General features: G+C 37.3%; 1 protein-coding gene across 2 annotated transcripts in view; it reads right to left on the bottom strand.

Annotated features, from left to right (window-relative positions):
• Window positions 1–26,155, bottom strand: part of IL1RAPL1 (interleukin 1 receptor accessory protein like 1) — a 1,447,392-nt gene that overhangs the window by 401,184 nt on the left and 1,020,053 nt on the right. The gene's annotated exons all lie outside the window — the stretch shown is intronic.

Genomic DNA, 26,155 nt, shown 5'->3' on the forward strand with positions numbered 1-26,155 from the left:
TATGAATATGTACCCATGTAAATTCAGTAATGTTTTTTACATTCCTCCATATGCTGAAACACACAAATTTAGTGCATTTCACTTAATCTCATTATGTTTTGCCACATCATATTTATTTACCCTCTGTTGTTAGCTTTTACCTATTTTTGTCATCAATTTTTCTCTATTATAAAAAGCAATGAAAAAAAAAATATCCTGTGCATGTCTTTTAATACATGTACATGAGTATCTCTTTAGGGGAAACACCAAAAGGTCAAACTTGAGGGTGATGAGATTTAGATTTACTCAGTATAAAAGTGTACCTGTGCCATCAACCTTAAAAATGACTATTCAAAATTTTAAGTCTATTCAGTAGAACGGAGAAAGCAATGGCACCCCACTCCAGTACTCTTGCCTGGAAAATCTCATGGACGGAAGAGCCTGGTAGGCTGCAGTCCATGGGGTCACGAAGAGTCAGACACGACTGAGCGACTTCACTTTCACTTTTCACTTTCATGCATTGGAGAAGGAAATGGCAACCCACTCCAGTGTTCCTGCCTGGAGAATCCCAGGGACAGGGGAGCCTGGTGGGCTGCCGTCTATGGGGTCGCACAGAGTCGGACACGACTGAATCGACTTAGCAGCAGCAGCAGCAGCATTCAGTAGAACATGGTACAGTACATGTATGTTGTTTAACTGATATTTTCATGATTATTAATGAAGCTGAGAAAACCTCTGTGCTTATTGGTTTCTTTGTTTATGTGTTTAAATATTTTTACTATGTTGAATTAGGTTATTTCCTGTTAAGTAGGAAATATTTGCATATTCAAAATAGTGATCCTTTTCTATATATTGTACAAAATTTCTCCAATAATAAAATTTAGTTTATTCACTAAGTTCATTCCTTTAGGTATTTCTAGGGCCTCTTATTGTTTTCTTAATAATTCTTCTTTTTGAATAACTGCTATCTATTTATCTCTTAGGCAATCATGAATATAATTATTTTAGTATTTTCCCATGATTGTCTTTTCATCTGAAGTAACTGTATAACTTGAGTGTCAATTCATTGTCTGTTTTCTTTTTAAACTTTTAATTTGTTGTCATTTTGGATAAAGTTATTATTATTCTACAAAATATGATCACGGATCTTTATTTAGTCATATTACTGCCATTGCTTCTTTAAGAAATAAAAAGAGGAATGCAGGAGGGTAAGAGGAAACAGAAGAGAGGAGGTGATGTGACAAAGGCAGAGAGTTGGTGAAAAACATATGCTTATGCTATGCTGCTACTTTGAAGATGAAAGCATGGGCCAAGTCCCAAGAGATGCAGGTGGTTTCTAGAAACTGGAAAAGCCAAGGAAACAGATGGTCCCCTGAAGCCTCCAGAAGGGATGTGGCCTTACTGGTACCTTGATCTAGCCCAGTGAGACCCATGTTAGGTTTCTGACTTACAAAATTCGAGATGATATATCTGTGTTGTTTTAAGCCGCTAAGTTTGTGATAATTTATTACAGCAATAATAGGAAACGTGGCTTGCTCCATTGTAGCCTCTTAAGAGTTAGACTCTGCCAATAGGAAGAGCTCTTCAATCAGTTTCCATCCCACTCACCAGTTTGCACGGTGAGCTCAGCCCTCGTTACATCCTTCACAAGGTGCACTGTTAGTTCCATAGACTCAAAGGAGATAAATTCCAGGACATCTCTTCTTACTTCCAGGATTTGATCCCAGCACAGTATGCCCTTAGATCTGCCTGCTAAACTGTGCATATTTTGTTTCTGCCTTTTGTGTTTGGTCTGGAGAGGTTTACATGGTTGGCATATGTCTTTTATCTGCTTTTATATTTTATTCATTATTACTATTAGAAAAATAATGATAATATTTTACGGACTTGTTGGTGAAGACAGTTTTGTCAAGTAATGCCAGAGACTGCCCTACTACTCTAATAGCAAACAAAGCATACATTTATGATTTTAAGCCCTTTCCTCTCTTGCTCTGTTTGTTCCCTCCCATTTCTGTTTCTCCCTTTCATACACTCAAACTTTCAAAAGTTTTCCCCTGAACTTAGACTTTGGGATAAGGAAAACACACAGAACTTGCAGAAGTGGTAACATCTTGAACCAAGTACTCTCCAGAGTATCTTGCCAATTCTGAGTATGTTTACTGTGGTCATTATTTCAGAGGGGGTCAAGATGCAGGAATGACCATAAAAGGCAAAATTTGAAAGAAGGAATTCAACCCACATGGCTTCCATCTCAAAAGTTTGTAAAAAAAAAAAAAAAAAGAAAGAAAGAAAGAAAGAAAAAAAAGAAACTTTTTATAAAATGTAATACATCTTTAAAACTATATCCAAGTGAAAAAACTTGTTTAGCAGAAAATAGGTTCTCATTGCTTTTTCAGGCCAAGTGTTATAGGGAAATAGGACATGTAGAACAGAATTCTAAATCAAGTAGTTAGTATTACAGTATCACTAATCTAGTACACTACAATCTGCATTAGTATAAGAATCCATGGATACCATTTTTCAATGTGTATTAAATCTGGGAACAGGGTTGATAGGCTCTAATGTACCCCTCATATCCAGTATCACCTCTTGATATCTTCAAAGAAATAAATGATAATTATCAGTAATACAATAAACCAATCAAAAGTACCTGAAATGCTCTCTACATTCTCAAACATGTATTATCGTTATATATTTTTTCAATTTAGTAAAAAAAAAAAAAAAGCACTGTTTTTAACAAGAAAAAATTTAAAATAAAAAGATTATGATTGTCATCTTATGAAAGACTTTCCAATTTATGAGGGAATGTTTCTCAAGGTCCTACCCAAACTACATAATCAACTATAAAGAAACATGTCACCTAAAGCGACCTCTGGTTCCTGATTCTTAAAGCCATTTGAAGATTGAAGGCAATAGGAGAAGGGGTTGACAGAGGATGAGATGGTTACATAGCCTGACCAATTCAGTGGACATGAAACTGAACAAACTCTGAGAGATAGTGAAGGACAGGAGACCCTGGCGGGCGACAGTCCATGGGGTCGCAAAGAGTCAGACACAATTGAGCGACTGAACAACAGCAACAAAAAAGACATTTAACTATTACTTGATTGATGGTATCAACAAGGAAATAACATGGACTACATATGTTTTATATTTTTTGCTTTCAATTCTTCTTTCTCATTTAAATTCCACATATGTGAATTATCTTGACCAAAACTACTTGAACAGGTCATACAAAGTCACCTGCTGTACTATAAATTTCCCCCAGGAGAGCTGCATCGAGACTGTCATGGCAACAGCCTCATTCTGAGAGGCGCCTTTCAAACCTATGTTTCTTTGTATGTACGTTCATTTTAGTTTAATCTATTTTATAGTTGTACTTCTCTTATTAAAAATTAAGATTCATAATTCTTATTGGATGACTGGTGTGATCCCAGCATCTTGCACTCTGCCTGGCACAAAAGAGGAATTTAATTCATATGCATTAAGTGAGCAAACGAAAGCCTCTTATCCAACTGTGGTCACTGCAATTTGACTCGAGATGGGTATTTGCCAAAGGCAATCACATCTGGTCTGGCATAAGAGCCCAGTTCAAGATGGATAACCCGTCCTGAATAGTGATTAACTGACCAAGGAAAGATGCAAAATGGGCTCAATAAAGGACAGAAATGGTATGGACCTAACAGAAGCAGAAGATATTAAGAAGAGGTGGCAAGAATACACAGAAGAACTGTACAAAAAAGATCTTCACGACCCAGATAATCACGATGGTGTGATCACTCACCTAGATCCAGACATCCTGGAATGTGAAGTCAAGTGGGCTTTAGAAAGCAACACTATGAACAAAGCTAGTGGAGGTGATGGAATTCCAGTTCAGCTATTTCAAATCCTGAAAGATGACGCTGTGAAAGTGCTGCACTCAAGATGCCAGCAAATTTGGAAAACTCAGCAGTGGCCACAGGACTGGAGAAGGTCAGTTTTCATTCAAATGCCTAAGAAAGGCAATGCCAAAGAATGCTCAAACTACCACACAATTGCACTCATATCACACACTAGTAAAGTAATGCTCAAAATTCTCCAAGCCAGGCCTCAACAACACGTGAACCATGAACTTCCAGATGTTCAAGCTGGTTTTAGAAAAGGCAGAGGAAACAGAGATCAAATTGCCAACATCCGCTGGAACATCGAAAAAGCAAGAGAGTTTCAGACAAACATCTACTGACTTTATTGACTATGCCAAAGCCTTTGACTGTGTGGATCACAAGAAACCGTGGAAAATTCTGAAAGAGATGGGAATACCAGACCACTTGACCTGCCTCTTGAGAAACCTTTATGCAGGTCAGGAAACAACAGTTAGAACTGGACATGGAACGAGAGACTGGTTCCAAACAGGAAAAGGAGTACGTTAAGGCTGTATATTGTCACCCTGCTTATTTAACTTATATGCAGAATACATCATGAGAAACGCTCGGCTGGATGAAGCACCAGCTGGAATCAAGATTGCCAGGAGTAATATCAATAACCTCAGATATGCAGATAACACAACCCTTATGGAAGAAAGTGAAGAAGAACTAAAGAGCCTCTTGACGAAAGTGAAAGGGGAAAGTGAAAAAGTTGGCTTAAACGTCAACATTCAGAAAACTAAGATCATGACATCCGGTCCCATTACTTCATGGCAAATAGATGGGGAAAAGTGGAAACAGAGGCAGTCTTTATTTTGGGGGGCTCCAAAATCACTGTAGATGGTGATTGCAGCCATGAAATTAAAAGACGCTTACTCCTTGGAAGAAAAGTTATGACCAACCTAGACAGCATATTAAGAAGAGAGACATTACTTTGCCAACAAAGGTCCATCTAGTCAAGGCTATGGTTTTTCCAGTAGTCATGTATGGATTTGAGAGTTAGACTATAAAGAAAGCTGAGTGCCGAAGAATTGATGCTTTTGAACCGTGGTGTTGGAGAAGACTCTTGAGAGTCCCTTGGACTGCAAGGAGATCCAATCAGTCCATCCTAAGGGAGATCAGTCCTGAGTGTTCATTGGAAGGACTGATGTTGAAACTGAAACTCCAATACTTTGGCCACCTGATGTGAAGAGCTGACTCATTTGAAAAGACTGATGCTGGGAAAGATTGAGGGCAGGAGGAGAAGGGGACGACAGAGGATGAGATGGTTGGATGGCATCACCGATTCAATGGACATGGGTTTGAGTAAACTCCAGGAGTTGGAGTTGGTGATGGACAGGGAGGCCTGGAATGCCATGTGTCCATGGGGTCACAAAGAGTCAGATACAACTGAGCCACTGAACTGAACTGAACTGACCAAGGAAATCATCTCTTTTGGAGAGCTTGAAATAAGGCAAACAGAAGCGCTAGCAAATAGCAGAGGGGTAGAAAATGGATGCTATCACCAGTCAGTAAGCTGAGGCCACAAGCTAGAGCAAGTAATGAAGTAGAGAGGAAAGAAGAGAAAACCAAGTCAGCGGTGGCAACAGTACTAGAAGGAGAGCAAGTGTGCTGAATTTACCAGAAACATAAATGACAAGGGATTCTGCCCCCTAAGAAGAGATGATGTGAGAGCTCCAGATTTACCATACATGCACTCATGCCACTTTCTAGAGTCTTACCAGGATGTTGCTGAAATGGCTGCCTGTCACCTCAGGTTCCCATGGGTCTTTAAAGCCAACCACCATCAATCCAAGTGTGGCTATGCTTCCTTGGAGCTCCAAAGAGCCTCAAACATCTCATTGAATACACAACCCTGCCCTAGTTTTTTATTTTTTTTTTGTCCCTTTCATTTTAAGTACACAAAAGGTTGGACCCAGTTACTTATTTATTTGACTCTAAAGCCAAGGACTTAATTTTTTTGTTTGTTTTTGCAGGTCCTTCTCGAGTCAGGTTCTGAGTCCTTTAATAGCATCTTCCTCAATTTTTTTCTTTTTTTTTGCTATCATCAAGAGTGATAGGAGCTGGTTTGTCTATTATACATTTCAACTTTTTGACATCAGTACATTTCTCACTGGTGGCTCAGATGGTAAAGCGTCTGCCTGCAACGTGGGAGACCTGGGTTCAATCCCTGGGTTGGGAAGATCCTCTGGAGAAGGAAATGGCAACCCACTCCAGTACTCTTGCTTGGAAAATTCGATGGACGGAGGAGCCTGGTTGGCTACAGTCCAGGGGTCGCAAAGAGTCGGACAAGACTGAGTGACTTCACTTTCTTTTTTCCTTTCATTTCTCTTTACTCAATCTAGTAAGCTTTTTGCGATCATCATGCTTATTCGCTACTTCCATTGCCCCTGGGGTCTCGAAATATCCTTTTGTTGTCACTTGCTCTTAAAATCGCAAAGTGGAAATCAACACTTCCTGGTCAGCTGAATCACTTTGAAGGTGCCATCAGTAAGTTCTAGGACACTGATTTTTCCACTGGGCCCCAAAGATATAATACCTTTTCCTCACAGTTTAAATAAATTAGCTCACATCAGTTTAAAATAGACTCCTGATGAGATAAAGATTAATTTCTTAAAGAAAAGTCGAATATTTAAGAGAGGTCAAGACCTTTCTACATACTGAATGAGTATAATTGTCTATAGCAGTAAAGAAACTCTTCTCCAAGGTAAAAGACAAGACAAAATTAAAAAATATATTATGATTTACAAAAACTGAGGTATATGACTATTTGACTTCAGCCTCCCTTTGTTGCTCCTAGGACTTTAGCATTAGATACAGAATTGCCAGTTTCACTACTTTGAATCCATCAACAATGTCAGCACTACAGGCAAGTAAGCTGATGACTGAAAATAACGTAGTCGGTTTGAATTTGAGAGTTGTGTGCAAAGTGATGAAAATAAAGAGTTAAGCTTGGAGCTGAAGTTCTACTTCTTCCTGCTCAGAGATTTCAAAAAAAAAGTTTCATTTAACAGGAACTTTCAGAAGTCAGAATTTAATGATAATCTCTAAGTTATATTTGAAAAAATAATGCTGTGTGATGGATATGTTAACTGCAGTGACTAGCACTAGAACCTTACGATCTGAAAAAATGGAAATGAGTGTCCAAAACTTCTTACCAGCCTCTGCCTAAAATCTGACTTGTAGATTACTAAGAAGATAGGTACTATTTTTAGAAAAGGTATGATATCTCTGAGGAACTCTTTATTAACATAAATTTTAAAAAAATCTCTGAATAACAGCTTTAATTTAACTCTGTTATTGAAAGTCTAGTGGGACCAAAATTAACTTATTCAGAATTGAAAGAACTTGAATGACCCAAATAGAAAGGTCTATGTAGGTTCTTATTTAGAAAGCACGTCTGTAATATAAGAAACTATATATATGTATATGTATATATATAACATATAAAATTATACTATTTTGGATTTATATAAGTAGTTCTGTATTTCCAAAAATGTTTATCATGAGGTCATATTTCTCAAGTTTTACAAAAAAATATAAATAAATTAAAAAAATTAGGTTATTTACTTCTGCATGGTAACCGAGCACATCCTGATGGGTACACCATTTCACCCACCACGGGGTGCATTGTTGATGGGATGGTCATGTTCTGTCTGTCTATTCCATCTTTCCAGAAGTCTCAACTCCTTTATCTTTGCCACTCCCAATAAAGAATGCCTTTCCATCTGTTTTTCTGATTGCCATTAACTACCAAAATGAGATTCATAAAGTAACACAAACTTGGGGAGGTTTGGTGATAGAAAGAATCTTGGGGGGAAGGGAAACAATATCCACAAGGAGTAAGCATTTAACTCTCTAATACTCAAATCAGCAATATGAACAGGTACAAACACTCTCTGACAACATGTAAACATAAATATTCATGGATGAGTAATAACTCTACTCTCTTGAAACTCACCTTTTGGTCTTTTATTATCTAAATTTGCATGCTAACAATGCTTATGTATTAATAATGACCTAATTCTTGACAATTCACCACGATCATGATTTTATTTTGCCCTTCTTTCCAAGTTTATCACTTTCTGCTTCAAATGAGAGACATCTCCAAGTGCCCATCGTTTTTGTGTCTCTTTCCTGCCAGAAAGGTCATTCTATGATTTTCTTAGGAGTCTGACATTCAATGAAATGAATAATCTATGACTTTCTTTAATCAAATCCTTCTTTAAAAAAAAAAAAAAACACCTCACAGCTACCTTTTACTTTGGGATATTTTTCCCAGAAGTAGCTGCATTGTAAACCATGCCTTTAAAGAAGGTGAAAGCTCCCTCACTTTCTTCAACACATTACACATTGGTTGTCATTTGGTTGGTTTTCTGACAAAAGAAACATCTTTCCAAATATCTAAAAAGAAGTTAGACAGCCAGCAAGTTATTTGCTACCAACTTTGTTTGTATGAAGAAGGCTCCCCTAATGCAAAGCACATCCCTTTTGGACTTTTCATGAGTATTTGCCATCTTGGGGAAAATTACTATCTATGTATTTAAAAGAAAAGGCTGAAAAGATAAATAGTTTTCCTTGGAATGATTATGAATTACTTGGTAACCTTGGGTCAGTGGTATACAACTCTACTATATCAAGAACATCATTAAAAAAAAAAAACATTAAAAAAAAAATAAACAGCTTAAGCTTTCTTCAGACCAAAAGAATCTGAATCAGGAGTTGGATTTAGGTATCTGTCTGTATTAATTAAAAGCTTCTCAAGCAATTCTGAATGCACAAACTGAATTGAAAAGCACTACTTTAAGGGACACCAAGTTTACTTCCTCGTAAAAATACATATTTTTAAAATTAAGCCAGCCCTTTTTCTAAACCAAGTATACCTTTCACCAAGTAGTTTCCACACCACACACTCAAACCACAATATACATTCAGCTTTGATATTAAAATATGATTCTTAAGAGTTCATCAGATGCAATTAACACATAATTAAATGTGCAACTCCTGTTTTTTTGGTTTTGATTTTTAGCCAACAGTTACTGCATAGAGATAAACAAAAAATCATCTATGCTTTTCAGTTTGTCCCATATTACTACTCAGAATGAAAGTGGAAGATAATATCCGAGGAAGTACCAGGGGAGGAGAAGCCATGGTTGAGGCAGAAGGTGAACAAATAAATCATGGAAATAAATACAGACACTGGGTTCTGCTACTTCTTTCTAGAAAAGCAAGGTTTTTGATGGAAGGGTGGAAGACATTGGACTTATTTACCTTGATTATACAGTACGCACTGCTACAGATGTCAGCGTGGCCAAGTTACTTCCCCAACACGCATACACGTACACTCTTCACCCTTCCTAAATAGTTTTTCCTTAAGAAAACTGAAATGTGACACACACGTGTGCCATTGAATTACTTATTGAATAACCCCACCAAATACCAATTATGTGCCAGGCTTGATACCAGAGCTTCAAGGAATGCAGAAATAACTCATTATAAAGCTGATCTCAATATCTTATCATGCCATTGAAGGCACTGAAAAAGAAATACATGCACCCAGGTAACTTAAAGGGTTAGAAGGACTATACTGAAGCTTGGAAACATCTGTGCTATCACAGAAGGGATGGCCAGCCATCCTTTCAAGACTTCGGGAGAGTGTGACAAGGATGTCACTGGGCATGTACAAGGATGGAGGCAAAAACCTAAGAAACTTTTCTGCTCATTTTTTGTTTTTCAAAATTTGGGCTGAAGGGAGCTAATTCTTTGGCTCGAAATGGTGTACCAATGGGATGTCAGAAGCCTTAGATACAGGGTGCTTCTGGCTCGAAATGGTGTACCAATGGGATGTCAGAAGCCTTAGATACAGGGTGCTTCAAACTTGTACACAGTTTGCAGCTACTTACAAAATGATTCCCTCACATTTACCCCTCATTTAGAGCTGCTCATAGAACACTACAGGTCAAATACATATGGCAGTGAAAACTGTGGAATGATGCTACAACACTGTCTGAGAGCACATTTTAAAATGCAGGCATATGGTTATACTGGCATTATTTTTAATCCAAATGCTTTATAACAAGCCTCATTTAGGATTTGGTTCATGCCTGGCATGAATTAATGGGAAAAGCTGTTTCTTTATCCAAGTGTAACAGGTGGTCTGGGAACTCGGTTTAGGAGGTTTCTCAGTCTCACTGCCACCGGGGTGGGGGGGAACTCTGGGTGGACTTTCAAGGCCACCTGGATTTCTCAACATCTGTAGCAAAGGGTTATTTCAACTGGTGTTTTAGAAAGCATTAAACATTGCTGTTTGAGAGGAGAGGAGGAAAAAAAACACTATGGAAAACAATGGACAGAGTTAGTGAACAGTTAAACAAGGAATGTGTATGTGTGGTTGTGTACATAAGTATACACATGGTATGCTCTCAGTGATCACGGTTTTATAGTAAAAGGAGAATTATAATTTACATGATTGATTTTTGAGGCAGCCTTTGAAAAAAGCCCAAGGCACTACACCACTGTGGATCATATATGTGCAGCGGTCCCTACCCTTTTTGGCACCAGGGACTGGTTTCAAGGAAGACAAGTTTTCTACAGACCAGGGTGGGGGGGGTGGTTTTGGGATGATGATTCAAGCGCATCATGTTTATTATGCACTTTATTTGTATTATTATTACATTAGCAACACCTCAGATCATTAGGCATTAGATCCCAGAGGTTGGGGACTCCTGTTGGAGGGATAAAACTAATCTAAGGCTAGAAACTGTGGCCTTGAGGACACTTCCACAAATTCTAGGGTAGAACTTAGAACTGTAAATGGAGTGAGTGAATAGACAGCCACCATCTGAGAGGGCATATTGAATATATTACAGTATGACCTCTCTCATGGGTTATTAAGGCACTGGCTAGCAAGAAGTCTGAGATAATCTTTCTAACGAAGGCCTTAGAAGGCTGTTTACCTTGACCGAGACCAAGTTCGGTCCCCAAAGAAATCAGCTAAAGAGGTGTCAGCATTGACATCATATGAAGAATGTTGAGGGGGCAGACCACTGAACTCTCTCAAATCAAAGACCCTTCATTTGTATATAAATCATGTATTATAATTTTGAACCCTTTCAGCCCCAAGTTTACAAGAGGAAATGACGTATTTGTTTTGGTAACAGACAGAGTCACCTGGATAACTGATCTTTTGTTCTCTACTCTGTATTAGGGGATTCCCAGGTGGCGCCAGTGGTAAAGAATCCACCTGCCAATGTAGGAGACACAAGAGACATGGGTTCAATCCCTGGGTTGGGAAGATCCCCTGGAGGAGGAAATGGCAACCCACCCCAGTATTCTTGCCTGGAGAATCCCATGAGCAGAGGAGCCTGGTGGGCTACAGTTCATGAGGTCGCAAAGAGTCAAGACACCACTGAGCAGGCACACACGCTGAATTAGATGGCCAATTTGTGGTCCAGGCTCTGCTGTCTGATGATCTTTTTTCACCTTTACTACATCCCACTGGACTAATTAGTAGTTTAAAAGGCCAACCAAGAGCTCCAACAAGTAAAGAGCTTAGAAGTTATCACGCCCATCTTTACAAGATAAAGCTGAACCAACTCAGTTCTGTTCAGTTCAGTCGCTCAGTCATGTCTGACTCTTTGAATCCCATGGGCTGCAGCACGCCAGGTTTCCCTGTCCATCACCAACTCTTGCAGCTTGCTCAAACTCATGTCCATTGAGTTAGTGATGCCATCCAACCATCTCATCCTCTGTTGTCCCCTTCTCCCACCTTCAGTCTTTCCCAGCATCAGGGTCTTCTCTAATGAGTCAGTTCTTCAAATCAGGTGGCCAAAGTATTGGAGCTTCAGTTTAGCATCAGTCCTTCCAGTGAATATTCAGGACTGATTTCCTTTAGGATGGACTGGTTTGATCTTCTTGCAGTCCAATGGACTCTCAAGAGTCTTCTGCAACACCACAGTTCAAAAGCATCATTTCTTTGGTGCTCAGCTTTCTTTATGGTCTAACTCTCACATCTACACATGACTACTGGAAAAACCATAGCTTTGACTACACAGATGTTGGTCAGCAAAGTAATGTCTATGCTTTTTAATATGCTATCTAGGCTGGTCACAGCTTTTCTTCCAAGGAGCAAGCATCTTTGGAACAAACTGAAAATCAATAAATCAATGATTTTTCTTAGACCCATGAAGAACTGACATCCCAAAGCAAACTTCCACCCTGAAATCTGGAGACAGAGGCAAGACCAGAGTGTCATAGCTGAGAACTGATAAAGCTGTTGGAGCAGTTAACACTTAAATGGTGTTATCAAAGGGTAATTTTGAAGAACCACTGGAAGCTGAATGGCAACAGCTTACTGAAAAGCGGACACCACTTTGCCTACAAAGGTCAGCAAACATTAGAGGCAGGCCAACTCCTAGTCATATTAACATAAATCCTCACACTGAAAGACCATTTACCTCAATTCTTTTGACCCAATGCAAAAACTGCTTTCAGTAAAAACTCTGTCATGCTATAAGACAAGATACAATAGTCTGAAGAGACAAAACAAACATCAGAACCAAACTTAAATACGACATGTGTTGAAAAGTACTAGAGAGAGAATATAAAATAACTATGATTAACTTGTTAAGGAAATGGAAAAAGTAGACAACATTCAATGACACATGAGTAATACAAACAGAAAGGTAGAAACTCCAAGTAAGAATTAAAAGGAAATGTTAGAAATCAAAACCACTGTAACAGAAATGAAGAATGCCTTTGATGGACTCATCAGTAGACTTGACACAACCAAGGAAAATCAACTGACTCTGTCAAGAGAAACTTTTCAAATTAAAATGGAAAGAGAAAAAAAAAATTTTAAGTGAATGAACTTAGTATACCAGAATTTTAAGTTTAAAATAGTTTGCTAATGATATAATTATACAATAAGTACAGATTCAAACATCTAAAAGGACTACTGAATATCAGTGGAAAGAGAATCATCATAAGAAATCAATAAATACTAGCCAGTAAAGCAAATATTTTCTACTTTATAAAATGAGTGAAACTGTTACATGACCATGTGAATGTACTTAATGCCATAAAACTGTACACTTAAAATGGTTAAAATGGTAAACTTTATGTTATTTGTATTTAACCATGGTATTAATAAAAAGTTAATTTAATTTTTAAAACTGAGCGAAACCATGTACACCACCCAGATTCCCCCTCAGTCAGTCTCTCCCATCAGGAAGCTTCCATAAGCCTCTTATCCTTATCCATCAAAGGGCAGACAGAATGAAAACTGCAATCACAGAAAACTAACCAAACTGATCACATGGACCACAGCCTTGTCTGTCTAATGAAACTATGAGCCATGCCATGTAGGGCCACCCAAGACGGACGGGTCATGGTGGAGAGTTCTGACAAAACATGGTCCACTGGAAAAGGAAATGGCAAACCACTTCAGTATTCTTGCCTTAAGAACCCCATGAAGAGCATGAAAAGGCAAAAAGATAGAACACTGAAAGATGAAGTCCGGGAGACAGTGATGGACAGGGAAGCCTGGCGTGCTGCAGTCCATAGGGTGGCAAAGAGTCGGACACAACTGAGCAACTGAACTGAATGTACACCACAGGTATTCAGAGATGTCCCATTTAGTGTAATCATCACCAGAACTACACACCTAGATATAATAAAAAAAATGTGTATCTCTGGAAAAATAAATTAAAACAAATGTGAAATTGGAGAAACAAGATGAGGCCAATGAAATCAATACATCCAGGAATTAAGAGATATTTACATCAGTTCTTATAGATCCCTTCCATAGATTGATTTATAAAATTAAATTTATTGAGATGTTATTATACACTAGTCATGTTCTCAATAGATCAGCATTTGACATTCAGGAAAAAACTCTTTCAAATTGCATTCTATATTTTTTGAGAGGTTTTTTTTTTTTTTATAACAATTTCTTCATTACCTTTCATACACAGTCTGTAGCATTTAACAACTATATCTCAAATCTGCCCACTTCTCTTTTTCTCCTTTTCTAACATCCGAATCTAAATGATCATCATTCTTTGCCTGGATTGTTGAGATGGCTTCCACTCATTATAGACCTACTTTGACCAATTCTACACTCATGTCAGAGAACTTTTCATGGTATTATTCAGTTAAGAGAAAAGAAAGTCTAGAGATTTAGCAAATTATGAATTTTTCAAATACAGCTTTGTGCCTATAAGTAAAAGCATTGAGAACAGGCTTTTCAGTTTTAATAGGGCAGAGATATAGGCGCTTCCCTGGTGGCTCAGTGGTGGGGAGTCCACCTGCCAATGCAGGAGACACAAGTTCAATCCCTGATCTGGGAAGATTCCACGTGCTATGGAGGAACGAAGCCTGTGCACTGCGATTACTGAGCCTGTGCTCTAGAGACTGGGATCCACAACGACTAAGCCCATGCGCTGCAACTACTGAAACCAACGCGCTCTCGAGCCTCTACTCTACAACAAGAGAAGCCACCACAATGAGAAGCCTGCACACCACAACTTGGGAGTAGCCCTCACTAGCTGCAACTGAAAAAAACCCACACAGTAACACAGACCCAGCACAGCCAAAAATTAATAAATAAAAGTATTTTAAAAAATTGGGCAGGGATCTGGAATACATATACCATACTTGGATTGAGGAAAATTTTAAACATTAAATTTGAGACCGTTTTTTTATGCTCTAAAATGTATTGCACTAAAAGAAGTTGTAAAATAATAACTTTGTATGTTGAGAAGGATTTTATATGTCAAATTTGTTGAATTTTTAGACATCAACATATATTACCTAAAAAAGGTTGTGACAATATAGCTTGAAGTGAATATCTTTAAGGTAGGAGAAATATCTGGAGGTGGCAGGCTTCCCAGAAGGAATGACCATATAACATAATTCTGGATATAATGATTCAAAGTCATTAGGCTTGGAAGTTTTAAAGACTTTTCTTTAGCTGAACAACAGAGTTGTAATGCTATTCACTTTATACAATCATCATTACAAAAGTTAAAATGTAAAAGGAGCTTAAAAATTTTAAAGCACCGTCATCCAAGTATATTTTAAATTCCCTAAAAAGCATTATTTCCACCTAGAAGGACACATGCATAACAATAATGAGTTTTCCACTGTTACAGGAAAACTTTTCCATCATTAAAACTTTTCTAATCAAAAAGAATATTCCCATTTCTCTATACAATATATGCAGAGAAAAACTTACAAATAAATAATTTACTGGTTTCACTTTCCTGCCGAGAATTCCAATAGATGATTTCCAGGGCTATAAGGGCCTATTCATTTTAAAGAAGTTTCATCTATGATGTGATTTATTGAAAATAAGAACTTTGTGATAACATTTTGGAAACTGCTTGAAGACTGAGGGCCACCAGTTTACTGCAATCAATGTCCATAGGCTTTATTTCTCACTGGACTTCCTTTGCCACCATATCTGCATAGTAATAATCTTTTCTATCCCTATTGAAATAAATCATCACAAAAGTTCAGCTACACAATTTATTCCAAGGAGTTGTATTTTATTTTCCTTAAAATAATATGAGTGGATTTATTTTATATACAGGGGATTATTACCGAGAAATTTAATGGAGAAAATACAAGCATTAAAATCAATACATTTATCAAATGGGTGCTAAATGACGAAACATTTCATGCTGATGAGTAGATTTCATATAAAAGCTTTTGTTTCACAATTTCTATTTATTTATTTTTCTTTTTGTCTCCCACGTGCTGTGCTGTGCTTAATCGCTAAGTCGTGTCTGGACTCTTTGCGACCCCTTGGACTGTAGCCCGATAGGCTCCTCTGTCCGTGGAATTCTCCAGGCAAGAATACTTGAATGGGTGGCCATGCTGTCCTCCAGGGGATCTTCCTAACCCAGGGATCGAACCCAGGTCTCCTACACTGCAGGTGAATCCTTTACCATCTGAGCCACCAGGAAAGCAGTTTTTTTTTTTTTTAATTGGAGGATAATTGCTTTACAATGTTGTATTGGTTTCTGCTGTACAACAAGGTGAATTAGCTGTAAGTATATATATATATATATATATATATATATATTCCCTCCCTCTTGAGCCTTCCCCTCACCCCGCTGCATCACACCCCTCTAGGTCTTCATAGAGCACCAAGCTGAGCTATACTGTACTATACAGCAGCTTTCCACTAGCTATCTGTTTTACACATGGTAGTGTATATATGTCAATGTTACTCTCTCAATTGCAATTTCTATTTTGAAACAAAAATTTATATTAGTTTTGAAAATATTTACATATGAACATATCATATTGGGACAGTCATAATGCATAAACCAAACATTAAGATATGGGTAAAACTGAATAGATATATTGGGTCAGGAAGATTCCTGGAGAAGAAAATGGCAACCTACTTCAGTATTCTTGCCTGGAAAATCCCATAGACAGAGGAGCCTGGTGGGCTACAGTCCATGGGGTCACAAGAGTCAGGCACAACTTAGGGACTAAGCTAATAGATGAATTTCTAATCTAGTTCTTGAAATCATTCAGACATCTAAACTTAAACTCTACCTGGTTTTTACGTGCAAGTTTAAACCTGTGCAACTTCCATCTGCTCTCCAGACAGAGAAAAGACAGCAGTGACAACCTGTCCAATGAGAAAAAAGCTAAAACCAAATCAGATTATGAAAACTAGTTTTACAAACATTAAATGTCCCTTGTCAGCATAAACCCCAAAGCATCTTATGAGAAGTAAAACATGTAAAGTGCTCAACTGCTCTCTTCATTTGCATAAGCCAGGAACAAGCTAGGGTTGAAGGTCAGGTGTTTTGTTTCAGATCTCATTTGCCAAAGTTGCAACACTAATGAACTAACCACCTTGCTTGACTTGAAACAGAACAAGTGTATCACTAGTATAGCCAAAGATTGTAAAAGGTAAAACTGAGAAAAAAATCTTTGTTAGAAAATAGAGAAGGAAATGAGCATGAATAAGATTAATGATAATGTTCTATTTTTTAGAATATTTTGCAGCATTTATTTCGAAATTTTATTCAGAAGAATGTCACACATAATGACTGTGAATATGGAACTGATCTTGATTCTGTGTTTAAGGATAACTTGTCTGTCACATCCTCTTTCTAGAGTTGAAAAAAAATGTTTTCTACCAAATTACTGACCACAGTTCAAAACACTGATTATTATGGTTTCACATTATGTGTGCTTTGTCAGACTCTTATTTAAGGAAATGATTCACTTTATGCTCTTTGTTGAAATGCAAATTATCCTTAAGATAGCAATGTAAGGGTGGTCTTAACAAAGAGAAGATAATGTTGAAGAATCTGTTTGGATTTACCAGTCAGGTAATTAAGACCACAGATTTAAGAGGAAGGTTTACTAGGGGATCTTTTAAGTTACTATGAAACACTAAAGTCTTTTATTCTATGCAATAAAATGCTGGCTTCTGAATATTATTTTTAAATTTCGACTAGAATGAGAAATATTACTGGATACTCTGACTTTGCATAGTCATTTTTCAAAATGTTTTTCATAGAACATTTAGTTCATGAGATATTACTAGATGTTAGGTGAAAAAAAGTACACTGTAATCTTATGCATTTAAAAAACAATGCATATTTAACTTTTTAAGGACTGCCACACTATTTTCCATAGTGGCTGCACCATTTTACCTACTAACAGTGTCCAAGTGTTCCAATTTCTTCACATCCTCACCAAAACCTGTTCTTTTATTTTTCTAATAACAGCCATCCTAAAAGATGTGAAGTGAGATCCCACTGTGGTTCTGATTTGCATTTCCCTAATGATTTGTGATATTTTCAGATATCTGTTGGCCATTGGTATGTCTTCTTTGGAGAAACGTATATTCAGGCCCTTTGCCTATTTTTAATCAGGCAGTTATTGTTATTACTGAGCTGTATGAGTTCCTAACATATTTTCGATATTAAACTCTTGTCAGATAGATGTTTTACAAATATTTATTGCCATTCCATAGGTTGCTTTTTATTCTGTGTTTTTCCTTTGCCATGTAGAAACTTTTTACTTTGAGGCAGTCCTACTCGTCTACTTTTAGTTGCTCGTCCTTTCAGTGTCATGACCAAGAAATTATTTCCAAGACCAAAGTCATAAGGGTTTTTACTTGTGTTTTTCTTCTAGGAGTTTTACAGTTTCAGGTCTTATATTAATCTTTTTTTAGTTGAATTTTGTGTATAGTATAAGGGTCCAATTTCATTCCTTTGCATGTGAATATCCAAATTTCCCCACATATTTGTGGTAAAAAAACAAAACAAAACAAAACAAAACAAACCCAAACTATCCTTTTCCCATTGTGTATTCTTGGAACTCCTGTCAAAGATTAGGTGACCAAATGTGCTTGAGCTTATCTGTGCATCCCCTATTCTCTTCCTTTGGTCTATATACCTGTGTGACAAATGGATGAACATGGAGGACACAATGTAATCAAACTAAGCCAGTCACAGGACAAATACTGCATTGTTCCACTTATATAAGCTACCTAAAATAGTCAAACTCATACGAACAGATAGTAAAATGGTGGCTGCCAGGGACTGAAGAGGGAGGGAAGTGAGGAGTGTCTGTTCAATGACAATAAAGTTTCAGTTATTCAAAATGAATAAATTTTAGAGATCTGTTATACACCATAGTGCTTTTATAGTTAATGAGACTATATTGTGCACTTAAAATTTTGTTAAGAGGGTCAATCTTAAGTTAAATGTTTTTGCCATAGTAAGAAAGAAAGAAGGAAGGAAGGAAGGGAAAAGAAAAAAAGATTAAAATGACTCTTCTGTCCAGTCAAGGCTATGGTTTTTCCAGTGGTCATGTATGGATGTGACAGTTGGACTATAAAGAAAGCTGAGCATTGAAGAATTGATGCTTTTGAACTGTGGTGTTGGAGAAGACTCTTGAGAGTCCCTTGGACTGCAAGGAGATCCAACCAGTCCATCCTAAAGGAGATCAGTCCTGGGCGTTCATTGGAAGGACTGATGTTGAAGCTGAAACTCCAATATTTTGGCCACCTGATGCAAATAGCTGACTCATTTGAAAAGACCCTGATGCTGGGAAAAATTGAGGGCAGGAGGAGAAGGGGACGACAGAGGATGAGATGGCTGGATGGCATCACCGACTCAACGGACATGAGTATGGGTGGACTCTGGGAGTTGGTGATGGACAGGGAGGCCTGGCATGCTGCAGTCCATGGGGTCGCAAACAGTTGGACACGACTGAGTGACTGAACTGAACTGAACTGAAAGCTTTTAATATTCAAATCCACGTGGTTCAACTAAGGCATCATAGGGGTGGAGGAAAACTTTAGGCAGTGTTTAACTAATTTTTTACACCATTGTAGTAGTCAGGGATTTCCACAGACAGAACCGAAACGATATATAAATACACATAAAATAAGACATTCATTATAAGAATTAACTCTGATAGTTTTGGAGGCCTAGATGTCCTAAGATCTGTGGTCCGCAAGCTGGATGACCAGGAAATTTGGTGGTTAATTTAGTATAAGTCCAAAGGCCTGAAAACTGGGAAACCAAAGATATAGGTCTGAATCTGAAGAGCTGAGAATCAGGGTTTGATGATATACATCTGGACCTAAGTCTAAAAGTCTGAGAACCAGATATCCAAGGGCAAGAGAGGAAGGAGGTCTCAACTCAAGCATTGCCTTTGTTCTATTCAGGCCCTCAGTGGACTGAATGACGCTCAGTCACATCAGTCTACACATCAGTCCTTTGTTCCTCAGTCTACAGACTCAAATGCTAATCTGTTCCAGAGATACTCTCACAGACTACCCAGAATTAATGTTCTACCAGCTATCTGTGCATCCCTTAGCCCAGTCAAGGTAACATGTGAAATTTACCATCACAACCACAGACCCTTTTCTTTCCAAGGATATATTACAGTTAATGCTTAGTTAATGCTGCTGAAGATGAAAGGAAAAAACATATTTTTTCAAACAGACCAAAGAAGTAATTTCTCTACAATAATGTTTAATAGCTTAAAGAAAATATTTCCCAAGAGTTTGGGTGCAGATCTAGTGTGTCCCATAGTTTTTCTATGATTCTAGAATTAAAGATTGAGGATCATTTGAAAAATTGTTATCCTCTTTTATGTTACAGATTGCCAAGGAAGTCATTAGCATGTCTTAAAAATAGATGGTCTTTCTTTCTATGAGACACTTTCATAGTACAACTGTGAACATCACATAGCCAAGGCACTAGATAGATATCAATAACTATGAGTTTTAAAATTAAGGAATCAGAGAGCTAAAGTTTAAGTTATGAAAGCACTCACCGCCCAAAAAAATCTATTGACATGTTAGAGCTGCACAGACAGAATTATTTGTAATAATTCATAATTTAAGAGGCAGTTACATAGTATTAAATGGGTTCTATTCACATTTAGTAGTCTTAGTTATCAGTGGTTTTCAATTTTTGAAAGTGAAGAGGGCAAATGATGACTTTTCAGTTTTTTACTGTCAGGCACTACTGAGTTGTCACCCAAAAATATTGCATATTGTGTGTTTAAAGCTCAAAGCCAACAAAACACCATTCTTCCATTTCAATGTCACTGAAATAAATGAAGGCAATCATATGAGGTGGAAATTCTATGCCTATTTGGAGAGGTAAGTAATCCCCTCTGTCGGACCTGAAGCTAGACAGATGATATAAAATCAGCAAAAAGTGTAAGTTAAGGTATTGCTCTTAAGCTCAGTTTCCAGAGAAGCAAGGACTTGTGGGAATATGGGAGAAGAGGTCTCAGATATATGGAAACAGAAAATCATGTTCATTTTTTTATTTTAAGTATTTCTGATAGCTAAAGTGAATATAATATACTTCCAGTTACTCCAAAGGTTAGAAGAGGCTGCCTGAAAAAACAATGAATGACATGTGGCGGTCAGAATGGACTGATCAGTTCCAGAGATTGGGAAAATTGACAGGAGGGCCTTCAGGAATAATCTGTACAAATTTTGAAACAGAATAAGAGTCCATGGCATGGATGCCTAAGTAGAAGCAATGGATGGCATTTACAAAGATAGACATATGATTTTTTTCTTGCATAGAATGCAGTATTATAAGCTTAAAGTGGAGACATGCTGTTTCTCTTTTCTAGAAATATTTATTGACAAAGTCAAGCTCATTTGATGCCTGAGCTCCTTTGACTCAGGCCACATAGGTGCTGAGAGTTGATACTGCAGATGGAACGGGGAAGAAGATGCTCCATTTATAGCTATCTTTTAGAATTCCTAACGAATATAAGGAATAGGCTGGTTGGTCAAGCAACAAAAACTGGTGTTGATATCCAGAAGGTGAAAATACAAAGTTAAATGCTATTGATCTAATATATAGGGCTTCTCAACAAGCACTACTGACATTTGGTGAAGGACAGTTTGTTGTCGTCGGGACTTATCTTGTGTGTTGTAGGCCACTGCAGCAATCCTGGCCCCTATACACTAGATGCCAGGAGTTGTGATAACCAAAAATTCTCCAGACAAAATATTGCCAAATATTCCCTAGGGGGCAAAACCACCCTTGGTTCAGAAAATGTTAGAAAATTCTAGTGGGGAGAGTAAAAGGAAGTACTCAAAATATAGAAAAATATTGAGTTCATGGTGCTACTAACATTAAAATGGAGACGTTCTATAGCATTGTCATGTACTTTTTATCCAAGAGAAATCAGTGGCCCATCAAAAACAGCTACAAGAATGACCACAGCAACTTTATTCATAATTATGAAAAATGAGCAACTACCCAAATGCTCAATACTAAAAAAAACAAACAAAAAAACTGGAATATATTCACTCAATGAAATAATATTAAAAACCGGGAAACGTGAACTATTTAGCATATAGAAACATGGATGGATTTCACACATACAATGTTATGTGAAAGAAAGCAGAATCAAAAGAGCAATGTGTGATTCCATTTATATGAGGTTCAAAATATATGCAATGCCAGAAGTAACACATGGTTACTTTGACAGGGAGGAGGGGTTGGGGATTTGGAGGAACATGACTGAGATCTCTAGGGAACTGAAAATGTTCTAAGTCTTTACCTGGGTGATGAATACACAGATGTGTATATGTGCACAAATTCAACAGTATACATTGGGTTGGCCTAAAAGTTCGTTCGGATGTTACAGCAAAACCCAAATGAACTTTTTGGCCAACCCAATACATTTAAGATTTGTGCTCTTTATACCAGGGCTTCCCTGGTGGCTCAGATGGTAAAGAATCTGCCTGCAATGTGGGAGTTACAGCTTCGATTTCTGGGTCAGGAAGATCCTCTGGAGAAGGGAATAGCAACCCACCCCAGTATTCTTGCCTGGAGAATTCCATGGACAGAGGAGCCTGGTGGGCTGGTTCTTTGTACCAAATAAGTTATTAGTCAATAAAAAGTAAATAATAACTAAAAATCTATATACTTTAGGCAGTGAATGAATAGAAAAAGACTCATGAAAACACAGCATGTTATTATCATTTTTATATTATTACAACCATTTTTGACCTGTTTTAGATAGATATTAATAAATAAACAGTATTAGTTTGTGAGGGCTGCCAAATAAAGTACAGATCTTTTTCTGACTTATGGTGGGGATACATCCTGATAAACCCCTCATAAACTGAAAATATGGTAAGTCACAAATGCATTTAATACACCAAACTTACCGAACATCATAGCTGAGCCTAGCCTACTTTCAAGGTGCTCTGAACACTTTCAGTAGCCTACACTTGGGCAGAATCATCTAACACAAATCCTATGTCATGGAATTTTTGAGTGACCATGCTAAAGATGAAAAATAGAATCATTGTCTCAGTAGAGAACATTTGTATCAGGCAGCTGACCCTGGTGGTCACATAACTGACTGAGACCTATGCTTGCTGATGCTGCCCAGCTACACAAGAGGGGGTCATGCTGCATATCACTAGTCCAGGAAAAGATCACAATTCCAAATTCAAAGTCCAGTTTCTATTGAATGTGTATTGCTTATTCTGAAGTTAAAAAATTCTAAGTCAAACCATTGTAAGTTGGGGACTATGTGTACCCCAGACAATTTTGGAAGCTAGAAGCATAAGATCAAGGTGTCAGCAGGCTTGGTTTCTTCTGAGGCCCCTCTCCTTGGCCGACAGTTGGTTGCCTCCTCCATGGGTTTTTACACAGACTTCTCTCTGTGTGAGAGCCCCTGGTGTCTCTCTATGTGTTTTAATCCTCTCTTCTTATATCAGTCAGATTGGCTTAGAGCCCACACTAATGGTCTCATTTTAACTTATTGATAATTATCTATTGAAAGGCCTTATGTCCAAATACAGCCACATTTTGTGGTACTGATGTTTAAGGCTTCAACATGTGGTTTTGGAAGAGGGGGAAAACAATTTAGTCCAGTATATACAATGGACTAAATATATAAAACCTGCACATTTAAAAAATACTAGTATGCAAACCTGCTCCGTGCCACCCACTGGTTTACACAATTAAAACACTGTTTAATTTTATTAAAATTAAATTATTTATTAAAAATAAAATAAGTAATTAATTATTAACACTCACTTCTGCTGGGAAAATAGATCCAGAGCACTAAATAACTTATTCAAGCTTAACTAGCTTTTAGTTGGCTAAACTGGGACTCAATCACTGGTCTCTTTACCCCCAAATGCTATTATATCAGGGATTCCCCTGTGCCCACATATCAAGCCATCTCTTCTACGATATACACACACACAGACACAGATACACACATATATTTGAAAGACTTAAGTACCACTATGTATTTATTGTGTGAATTCTAAATAAAGTAAGTACATTTTTTAATGTACTGGGCAACTTTTGACCATTTGCGTATTTAATTGATGTGATGTAAGCAATACGTAACTGGGTACATACACACACACACACACACACACACTACACATTCAGTATTATTTTGATTTTGTGTTTTTCCATTAACTGAAACCTAGGTACCATAGCAACAGAGCTGGTTTAAACCAAATTCCCATGAAAGAGAAATGTTTGGCATAAATAGATTTTAGAATCCTTCTGCACATCCAGAGAGAGAAAACAAAGGACTGGGTGACAAGTTAAAAAATATAAAATTAGCCAAGTCCCTGAACCCTTATATAGGAGACATTTAGGTCAAAATACCTATGTGACCCTAAGACTCAAAATTCTTTCAAATGCTATTGTATAACCATTTATGTGACATGTAAACAAAGAATCAATTTTAAAAACCTGTTTTCAGTATAGATTTTGGATTCTAATATTAATCATTTTGACACTTCCCTCTCCTTTGAGATATGCATTAAGTTCTATAGAATCTTGCCCCTATTCCCTGGCATGAATTTTTCACATAATCTTCCCTTTACTGTCTCATTGCTGTCACTCCACTCTGTCACTATAAATTTCTTTTCCCTGACCTCTCTACCCTATGTCAGGATCCACAGAAAGGTATAGCATGACTATTGTCTAAATGGTCATACAGCAAGATTTAAATTTTAATCCAGTTATGAAATGGTTAAAAAAAATTATTATGGTCATTTTAGACAGGAGAACATTGAAAAACAGAGACGGTTAAATGACTACTGAATCTTAGTCACAAAGGCATCTTTTGCTTAAAGGAGTTATTAAACGCCACCCTGAAATGATTAAAGCAGCTACTCATATTCCATGTTCTAATTTGTGTATTTGTACGGGGAGAGAGTCTTGATTAGGTTTACTCTCTAATCTGTCCTTTTTGCTTTCTTAATATCTTAGGGCATCAGACAATGCAACAAAAAAGGGCACTTATTTTCACAGGAAAAGATATCTTATTTCACTACCCAGTAAGTAATTTAATCTCTCATCTATCCATCAGTCCATACATTCACTCTTCCAACACATATTGTAAACACCTGCTAAGTGTTAGGCCTCGGATTCAGCATTGATAATACTATGGTGAAGAGAAGACGGTTGCCAGGCTACATAATGGGCCCATAGACCCAGAAAAGAGGTACTTACTATAATGAGGAAAGGTATATAGCATAATGGGAAAAGTGCTAAAAAACAGAAATGCATGGTATTATAGGCAAACAAATAGAATCCACTAACCAATGGCTGAGTTATCTGGATCACAGAAGATACCTAGACCTATATTTGGAAATATGAACTCTGAATCTTGGTTTCCAGTCTATCATCTGAGTTATCATTTCTTTATTTACCCTGAGTCATTCTAATAGATATTCACAACAACTTGGCTTCCTTTTAAGTATATTCTGGTTGGAGCCATTCAAATAAAAAATGTGAAAGTAATTCAGGGGAGCCAGGAGAGGAGCCTAGAAGTGTTGCATAACAGATGTGAAGTTTTGTTTTATTTATCTTTGTGTTTATTTTTAACTGAAAGCAGGTCCGCATCACTAGCCTAAATCTTAATCTCAAATAATCATACAACTATTTGTTAAACAGGTAACAAATATGCTCAACACTGATGGCAGTACTAGATAAATACGTTTTGGGAATGTTACTGCATTCAGGTAATGTACAATTTGGTTTTGGAGATAAAATTAGCTTGTAGGAAACATTCAGAGAATGAGTAAGTCCTGAGCTGCATGCTACTCTCCACAGGAATTCTGAGAACAAGAAAGTTCTTCATGTACTGTACATTCTGAAGTATGGCTGGATAGAAAAGGATAAGAAGAAATGGCATTCCTGGGACAGGAACCAATGGAGAAATAAGATAAACTTATCTGAATGTAAGATGAGTGTACAAGAATAATTACAATCCAACGTTTTCCTGTGATGCTAGCAGGAAATAGTGAGTGTTATGGGACATCTAATACTACAGGAAATAGGGAAATCTGGCTACAGGAGGATGGCTATCAAGTCTCTAACTTAGATGACTAATATGAATCAGAGAAGAAGCTGGATCAACAAAAATATATTTATAAACATTTCAAGAGCACATTAGTTTATCTGAATATAAGTTACTTCACAAACCCATTTGTCCAAGTATAAGGTTTTTTAAATATATATTTTGGATAATAAACTTGGAAGTGCTTGCTACAAAGTAGATGCCTATTAAAAACTCATACTCAGCACCCCACGTCATAATTATGGGCTGCATGGTCTGCTAATCAGTGACCTGGTGGGAAACAAGAAGTGGAAGGAAACGAAGCAGAGCAAGCTTGGCCCAGATGATGAAAGATGATACCCCTGGTTTCAGTCTTGGATTAATTTCACTTGTAACTGAAAAGCATGTAGAATATTTGACCT

The sequence above is a fragment of the Giraffa tippelskirchi genome, chromosome X (genome assembly GCF_054371585.1).
Source record: "Giraffa tippelskirchi isolate mGirTip1 chromosome X, T2T-mGirTip1v1.2.pri, whole genome shotgun sequence".
NCBI lineage: Eukaryota > Metazoa > Chordata > Mammalia > Artiodactyla > Giraffidae > Giraffa > Giraffa tippelskirchi.